The sequence below is a fragment of the Diabrotica virgifera genome, chromosome 7 (genome assembly GCF_917563875.1).
Source record: "Diabrotica virgifera virgifera chromosome 7, PGI_DIABVI_V3a".
Lineage (NCBI taxonomy): Eukaryota > Metazoa > Arthropoda > Insecta > Coleoptera > Chrysomelidae > Diabrotica > Diabrotica virgifera.
Genome location: NC_065449.1, coordinates 38,525,460 through 38,535,047, shown reverse-complemented (window position 1 = coordinate 38,535,047; position 9,588 = coordinate 38,525,460).

The window sequence follows — 9,588 nt, the reverse complement described above, 5'->3', positions numbered from 1 at the left end:
ATTGTTTATAACTAGAAGACGATCAACTTGAAAGAAAAATTACAAAAGATCTTTTTTGTCTAGAATGGCCTAAAAATTTTTGAAATAATATCGGCCCGGGTCGAATTCTTTTTTAAATTTATAAAAAAAATGTAATTTTTTAATTATTAATTAATTATAATTAGAACCAGATTGGATAGGGCAACCCTTGATCTACCTGAGTACCTATTGCAAATATCACGAATCGAAAAGAGTATCTTGGGTTGTTTATTTTGTGCTAATTCCTGAAAATTTACTTCAATTTTATTTTATTTTCTAATAATTATAATTAACATAACAATCGGTTAAATTATCTGCGTCGTTCATATTAAAAAAGTTTAGAAAAATGTTCGGGATGTTTTAAACGTCTAATAAATTTCTAACAAACAATGTTAATAGTGCTATAAAATATTTGATGGATTTTTAGGTATTTATAGTGCATTTAACGGTTAATCAAACGGAAATGATTAATTGTAAAATTATATAGAGGTCATAAACGCAAACTTGTTACTACATCTTCTTCGGGTGTTGCTCTAAGAGGAACATAGAGAACCAAATATTTTTAGACTGTATAGTCCATGTGGTGAGACCGCTCCCGTCTGAAAAACATTTCTAATTCGGTTTCTCTGCGAATTCATATTCAAAAATGTCCCCTTTAAACAAATCTGAAGGATGCCGGACGGAATTTTTGGACAGAAATTGTTTAAACAATTTTTTTAAACAAATACATAAGATCGATCACTTTTTATTGCTCCAAACATATATTTTTAGATTTTTTGGGTCATTCTAAACAAGAAAGGTATCTTATGATTTTTCTCAAAAATTGACAGTTTTCGAGTTATAGGCGATTTAAAATCTAAAAAATGCGAAAATACGCATTTTCGAGGCTTAAAAGCTCATATTTAAATTAGTATTTTTAAGGGTGTCAATAACTTGGATTAAAGTTTAAACATTCCTTTTCAAGATTCCGAAGAGTGATCGGGTCTAACTTCAATTTAGACCGTACTTTTTTAATTGTTAATTATGCCTGTCCATCCGGTTTTTTTGACGGTGCAACGCTATTTTCAATCTCCTATTTTCCTCCGAAAAATATTTTTTCTAGATTCTTTGGGACATTCTAAATAAAATAAGTTCCTTGACTATTTTCTCAAAAGTTAATAGTTTTAAAGTTATAAGCGAAAATCCGAAAAATGACAAAGAAAAACATTTTCGCATTTGTACCAGAAAACACATTTTTGCAAGATGTACCAGAAATAAATAAACCAAGACACGTTTAATGTTACGAGGAACACTTCCGAATCATGATTTACAATGTAAAAACATTGTAAATCATGGTTTGAGATTTACAATGGATATACATTGTAAGTCATGATTTGGGAGTACTCCTTGTAACATTCAAGGTGTCTTGGTTTGTTTATTTCTAGTGCATCTTTATTGTGATTTTATATATACAAGGTCTTTAAGATCTTCTTAAACACGAATGGATCCAATTGTCTCAAAACAAAATTGATAATTGAGGCTATCAGAGCAACAGTGGCCTAACCCACAACCCACAATTTTACCAGAACGCTTTTATTACATTAAACTTATCCCTTATTTAAGTATTTTCAAATACAGAGTGGCTCAAGCAACCGATGCAGCTTGATATGCTATAATATAATATAATATAATATAATATAATATAATATAATAAAATATAATATAATATAATATAATATAATATAATATAATATAATATAATATAATATAATATAATATAATATAATATAATATAATATAATATAATATAATATAATATAATATAATATAATATAATATAATATAATATAATATAATATAATATAATATAATATAATATAATATAATACAATATAATATAATCTACTATAATATTATATTATAATATACTATAATATAATCTGATATAAACCATAATTAGCCCAATAAATGACCGTTTTGGAGTGTAATTTCCAGGGGCAACTCCGAATTGCATAAAAATTTGAATTTAGGTTCTACTTACCCTCCACTTCAAAGTTGAATTTGTGCCGTTGGTTGCTTTTACTTGGGGGGTGACATTTACCCCTTCTCGGGGGGTGAAAAACGCGTGTTTAAAATAAGGCCGGAAATGGATAAATTGACTTATTTTAAGCACCTTTTGTTTTATAAAGTTTTTTACGTAAGTCAATACTTTTCGAGTTATTCGCGATTTAAAATATTGATTTTTCGACAAAAAAAAACTACGTTTTCAGACAGTTTTTCCCAAATAACTCAAAAAGTAAATATTTTATCGAAAAAAATATTTTTAGCAAAAGTGTAGCCTATAAAAAAACGAAAAAATGGTGTACCAGTAAAGTCTACAAATTGAGTAGAAGCAAAGTTGTAGCTCATGAAAAATACGTTCTTATTCGTCTAATTCCAAATCGAATAATTCAACGCGAAATCACCGAAGAAAGAAGCGTTTTTCGGGAAAACCTTATTAACAATTTTAAAGTATCGAAAAAAAACTTATTATTTGTTTTTACAAAAGTTTACAGCATCAAAAATAAACGAGTTGCACTGAAAAAAATAGTTGTCATCTTTTTTTGGTAAAAAAAATCGTGAAAACCTCCCTCTATTTAGCACCCTAAATGAAATTAATCGTTTGGCTTTACCATCTATTTTAACTGTATGTGTATTGTTTATATGATCTGTAAGTTTGATTGGTTTGAAGTGCTTATTTTTGAAAACATTTGGTTTCATAGTAAAAAAAAATTTTCTAAAAATATTTGAAAAATTCCATTTTTTCAAAATAACTTAAAAAGTATTAGTGATAAGAAAAATCTTAAAGAGTAAAAAAATGTAGGTTTTGCTATTATAAATATGCTAGTTTTATTTTTTTCTCCGTAAGACAAAAATTGGTTAAGATATGGCTGTTCAAAATTTGCATACACTCGTGCTTAGTGACACATTCAAGCTTTCTCAATTATAACTCTTTCAAAAATAAACACTTTAAACCGGTGAGACTGACAGATCATATAAAAAATAGATAGGTAAGTAAAGTGTTTGTAAAGCGGTAGCGATTAATTTCATTTGGGGAGCTAAACACGGCGAGATTTTCATGATTTTTTACAAAAAAAAAGAGGGCCAACTTTATTTTGAGCGTAACTCGCTTATTTTTAATGCTAAAACTTTTTTTAACAATTAAAACAAAGCTTTTTATAAACACTTTAAAAAAGTTTAAATGGGTTTTTCCCGAAAAGTGCTTAATTTTTCGGTGATTTCACCTTGAAATATTCGAAATGGAATTAGACGAATAAGAACGTATTTTTCATGAGCTACAGCTTTGTTTTTATTTGATTGATAGACTTTACTGATACACCATTTTTTTGGGGTTTTTATAAGCTACACTTTTGCTAACGATATTTTTTTCGATAAAATATTTACTTTTTGAGTTATTTGCGGAAAACCGTCTGAAAACGTAGTTTTTTTGTCGAAAAATCAACATTTTCAATGGCAAATAACTCGAAAAGTATTGACCTACGTAAACAATTCTATAGAACAAAAGTTGCTTAAAATCAGTCAATTTATCCATTTCTGGTCTTATCTTGGACGTATGTTTTTTCACCCCCGAGAAGGGGTGGCTGTCACCCCCCAAGTAAAAGCAACCAACCGCACAATTTCAACTTTGAAGTGAAGGGTAAGTAGAACCTAAATCCAAATTTTCATGCAATTCGGAGTTGCCCCTGAAAATTACACGGTATCGCCGAATTTCCCGTTCATTTACTGGGCTAAATATCAGATTTAGACTCGACCGAGCATTATGTGACATCTTTAAAACATCGCATTCAGAAAATAAATCCTATCGTACAAAAAGGCTAAGGATTGCAGCACAAAAAATTTCACTTCACATTATAATTTCAAAATATGCAATATTTTTGTCCATGAGTATTTTATATTTATATATTATTATTACGCTATACTTTAAAAAAAATTTACGTTTTACGTTAGCATAAACCTCTAAGAATAAAGAAGCAATAAACATACAACTTTTAATACCGAAATTCCTCATTTTGAGACCCTTAGGCAATAAAATGAAAAATGCACGGGCGATTGTAAAAGAATGTCGTGGCATATTTAAAATTAAATATTATGTTCTTGAGGAAAACCTCTAAAGTCTAAAGTAACGTTTTTTCAGAAGCCTACACTACGAGGTAATGTAAAAAAGATAATAAAAATAATGGTGATGTTTTATTTACAATGTAACACGTTGAGGATAGCATGGCTGAATAGACATTAAAATTCATTCGGCAGCGCTGTTTTTTTTTAGTTTTGCTGATATATTATTTATTTGTTAACACATCTATGTAAAAAGGGCTTTTAATAATAGAAAAACAAATTCTACGTACGCATCCCCTCTTTAGATTCTAGATTCTAGATCATAGTCATTCTTTTAATGATCAATTTCAAATTCTTCCTGTAAATACAGGTAAATAAAAATACAAGATTATTTGAGAAAGGCACTCTTCCGAAACATCTGTAGTGAAAATAAATTGTAATAGATTTTGTGGAAGTGCAGAAAACATAAATACTCTGGGCTAATTAGCAAAATACAAGGAAAAGTTATTTACCAACAATTTTATTGCTGGAATCCAATCTTATTATTGTATGTATTAATAATATAGATATGCAAAGTCCGCAGATAGTGTGCTACTTTTTTTATAAACAAAATGGCGCCCGAAAATCGTGTTTTTTTCAATTTTTGCTCTATAACTCCAAAGATTTTAACTTTAGACCAAAAACACCCAAATAAAAATTCACCGCAATTAAATACTGCATAGAGACGTGTTTTTTCCGACTTACTTCGACGAAAACTTTCCCCGAAAAAAGCGGGTTTTTCCAACAAAATCTTTAACTTTCAACTAAACTTTTAGATAAGTAGTTGTTAATCAATAATTAAATAACTTGGTAACTTAAAAGCCCTTTCCGTATATATTATAATTCCAGAAGTCTATGGAAATTGAATGAACAGTTTAGCAACAATTGAATTGTTAATTAAAAATTTACGGTCGCTATAATAACGACAATAATTATGATGCATAAGAATAACTAGGATTTTTTCATAAAAAGACACTATACCTATCTAATGTACTTTACAGAATTGAAATTGGACTATTTAAGCGGCCTCAGGAATATTTTAAATTTATAAACAATTTTTTGGTTTATAAACAAATAGAATATCTCGGGAAATATTAAACTAAATTAAATTATGAAAACGGTATTCGAAAGACAGCGGCAGGACGCTTCTTTAAAAAAAAACGTTTAATTATGACGAGTGGTTCCTGAGATATAACCGGTCAAAGTTGACTAGAATTTACGGCAAAGATATAAACAATAGGATCATAATTTTCAAATCATCACCTTTTTATTTTTGTCCTCTTTCTCCACACCAATTTTCATATCTTTAAGATCCTCATAACATATATTATTTTAATAAAAACTATCGATAATACTTGCGAAAATTGCCAAAAATAGCAAAATTCCAATCAAAAATTAGGTTGGAGAAAATGTAACCCTCAAAGTTCAAAATCGGTATACGGTAACAAAATGCATTTTCTCGGCTTCCCATGGAGCAATTTCCTTCATTCTTTTTTTGTTCCCTAATAACTCGAGTAGAGCCATCGATCTAATCGATGTTTTGTTATAATAGATTAATTTATTTATAAGAACAGAAAATTACATATTTTTTCCAGTTGTAGGCTTTTTTTAGAGAAACTTACTACAAGTGTACCATTTAAAGTTAAAACATAAATATTCTCATTTGAAAGCTGTATAATTATTTAAACAATTTTTATTTAAACAAATTAAAATATTGTGTTATAATAAATAAATTAATTTATTATAACAAAACAAAAGCAAGTTTGACATTTAATAATGCGTTAGTTCGATGGCTCTACGCGAGTTACTTGGGAACAAAAAAAGAATGAAGGAAATTGTTCCATGGGAAGCCGAAAAAATGCAGTTTTTTTAACGTATACCGATTTTGAACTTTGAGGGTTACATTTTCTCCAACCTAATTTTTGATTGGAATTTTGCTATTTTTGGCAATTTTCACACGTATTACCGATAGTTTTTATTATAATAATATATGTTATGAGGATTTTAAAGATATGAAAATTGGTGTGGAGAAAGAGGACAACAATAAAAAGGTGATGGTTTAAAAATTATGATCCTATTGTTTATATCTTTGCCGTAAATTTCGGTCAATTTTGACCGGTTGTGTCTCAGGAACCACTCGTCATAATTAAACGTTTTTTCTTTTAAAAGAAGCGTCCTGCCGCTGTCTTTCGAATACCGGTTTCACAATTTAATTTAGTTTAATATTTCCCGAGATATTCTATTTGTTTATAAGCCAAAAAATTGTTTATAATTTTAAAATATTTCTGAGGCCGTATAAATAGACCAATTTCAATTCTGTAAAGTACATTAGATAGGTACAGTGTCTTTTTATGAAAAAATCATAGCTATTCTTATGCATCTTAATTATTGTCGTTATTATAGCGGCCGTAAATTTTTAATTAACATTTCAATTGTTGCTAAACTGTTCATTCAATTTCCATCGGCTTCTGGAATTATAATATATACGGAAAGGGCTATTACTTTACCAAGTTATTTAATTATTGATTAACAACTACTTATCTAAAAGTTTAGTTGAAAATTAAAGATTTTGTTGGAAAAACCCGCTTTTTCCGGGGAAAGTTTTCGTCGAAGTAAATCGGAAAAAAACACGTCTCTATGCAGAATTTAATTGCGGTGAATTTTTATTTGGGTGTTTTTGGTCTAAAGTTAAAATCTTTGGAGTTATAGAGCAAAAATTGAAAAAAACTCGATTTTCAGTCGCCATTTTGTTTATAAAAAAAGTAGCACACTATCTGCGGACTTTGCATACCTATATTATTAATATATACAATCATAAGATTCGATTCCAGCAATAAAATTGCTGGTAAATAACTTTTCCCAAAAATGGCCTATTCTCCGATAATCAGCCCAGACTAAAAGTAAGTTTTCAGTATTTCCAGATTTAGCCATACGGCTCACACTCCCTCTAAGGGGAAAATTGACTCATCCTAGGTGATACCTACGGTATCAAAAGGATTGAGGTGGGACTCTTTCCGTGTTATCGAGCCCTAGGTGACTTGGTGTGCAGGTGTATCTCCCAAAAATTTTCGTTTTTTTTTTCGTGTTTTATTACTAAGTGTTTTATTATTAAATTATTATTGCTTATAGTCTAAAATCCGAATCTAGATCGATCTTCACCCGTCTGCTTTCCGGATGAAACATTTTTTTTATTAACTTTCATATATAGACAAATATTATTTGCATGGGTTGCCTGTCAAAATCTTGTCATAGCTGTCCGTTACTCGCACACGGTGTGGGAGACCGGGCCTGTAAATAAATTCCTGTAACTCTGCTTGTAGTGGGGATTTTGAATGGCTACTTCGTATACTTCTTCAGTGGTCAATCAACTGTGGGTAAAGTCAGTTCGCAGTGTAAAAAATAGTACTGTCCTTTTGTTATTACGCAACACGGTCCCGTACACCGTGTGCGAGTATTTGTGCACCAATTTTTGTGTCTGGATCACACATCGATATTTTTAATTAGTAAGGTAATTTAAGATCTTTTCCTTATTTTCAATGTTTGTAGATTAGTTTATTTATATTTATATATATAAATATAAATATATAACTTACCCAGAACCATCAGAATGAGGTTTAGGGAGATATGTGGTTTACCAACAGAACAAGTACCAGTCGTAACACCAGGAACTTCAGATCGCTGTGCTGTTTGTGATTGGAAGAAAAATAGAAAAACAAAGTTTTACTGCCAAATATGCTCAAAATATCTGTGTTTGGAACACCATTGTTCCAATGAATGTGACACCATTGTGTATTTCATGTTTTAAAAACGTTAATTAATTTTTATAACTTTTTTTGTTACTACAATTACTCTTTATTTTTAATTTTTTTGTGTATTGAATTAAGATCTAAAGTTCTTAGTAAACAAATTTAACCATACTCAATTTTTTTTTCACTTCCAAAGTTTTTGTATATACATATAAATGGATAACAATGAAAATTATTAAATTTTTGATTAAAGTAATATAATGTGAACACAAACGCCTATCTACAAAATTATATGATCATATATTCATTAAATAATTTAATCGTACACAATTTTGCAAAAAAAAATAATTTTAAAACACTACTGACCCATATTTTTGGACCCGGTCTCCTGCACCGTGCGCGAGTATCCGATCACAAAAAGTTGGCGCGAGTAACGAAAGGTTAAGGATGGTAGGGGGGGGGAGAGGGCGTAGGGTTTGAAATCAACATTTTAATCACATTTTTTTTAAAGAATGGTAAAATTACTTCATTTTTAAATTAAATAAGCATATTCAGTACACTTCATATAATATTCAAAAAAAAATTAAGGAAAAATATTGAACAATAAGCCAACGGTGGCAAATTTTTAAAGACCACTTAAAAAACAATGGATTTTGCGGTGGGCATCGGAACTCATCATTGGATCATGGTTCATGGTAAACAAAAAATTCAAAATGATTTTATTAGCTTATGAGTTTCTCATCCAACGCTGTCGAGTTTTTTTAGTTTTATCGATTTTTGACATTTTGGAATCACACACACTTATTATTGTTAAACCAAAAATAAGCATAAAACAAAAGACATCTCGACAGCGTTACCTCATGAAATGTCTAAATAAAATATACAAAAATTTCAGATGGATCGGTCTAATATAGTTTTTGAGTTACAATGTACACCGCCCTTGAAAAAAGCAATTCTGAGAAAATCGCGTTTAAAGTATTGTCAACTTTTATTTTTAATTTCTTTTTTGTCTGTCAAATCGTAAAGTGATTCACACCGGAATATGTTTTTGAATTGCGGAGTAATTTACAAAAGAGAATGTTCACTGCGTTCAAATGCGCTGAGTAGAAGGTAGGGATATTCAACACTATCTCCCTATCTACCTACCTTCGACTCGCTTTGCAGCAAGAATTACTCCGCGATTCAAAATCATATTCAGGTGTACATCAATTTACAATTTGACAGACAAAAAAGAAATTAAAAACAAAAGTTGACAATACTTTAAACGCGATTTCCTCAGAACTGCTTTTTTCAAGGGCGGTGGACATTGTAACTCAAAAACTATTTGACCGATCCATCTGAAATTTTTTATATATTTTATTTAGAAATTTCATGAGGTAACGCTGTTAAGAAGATATTTTTTGTTTCATGCTTATTTTTTGTTTAACAATAATAAATATTATGTTGGTTTTCACCATTTTTTGAAGAAAAATCGTAGTTTTGACTTCTGAGTAATAACAAAAAGTAAAAAAATCGTTAAACCTAAAAAACTCAAAAGCGTTACCTCTAGCAAGTGATAAGCTAATAAAATCTTTTTGAATTTTTTGTTTATCTTGATTCAATGAGTTTTGATGTCCACCACTAAATCCATTGTTTTTTGAGGTGTCTTTAAAAATTTGCCACCGTTGGCTTATTTTCAATATTTTTCTTG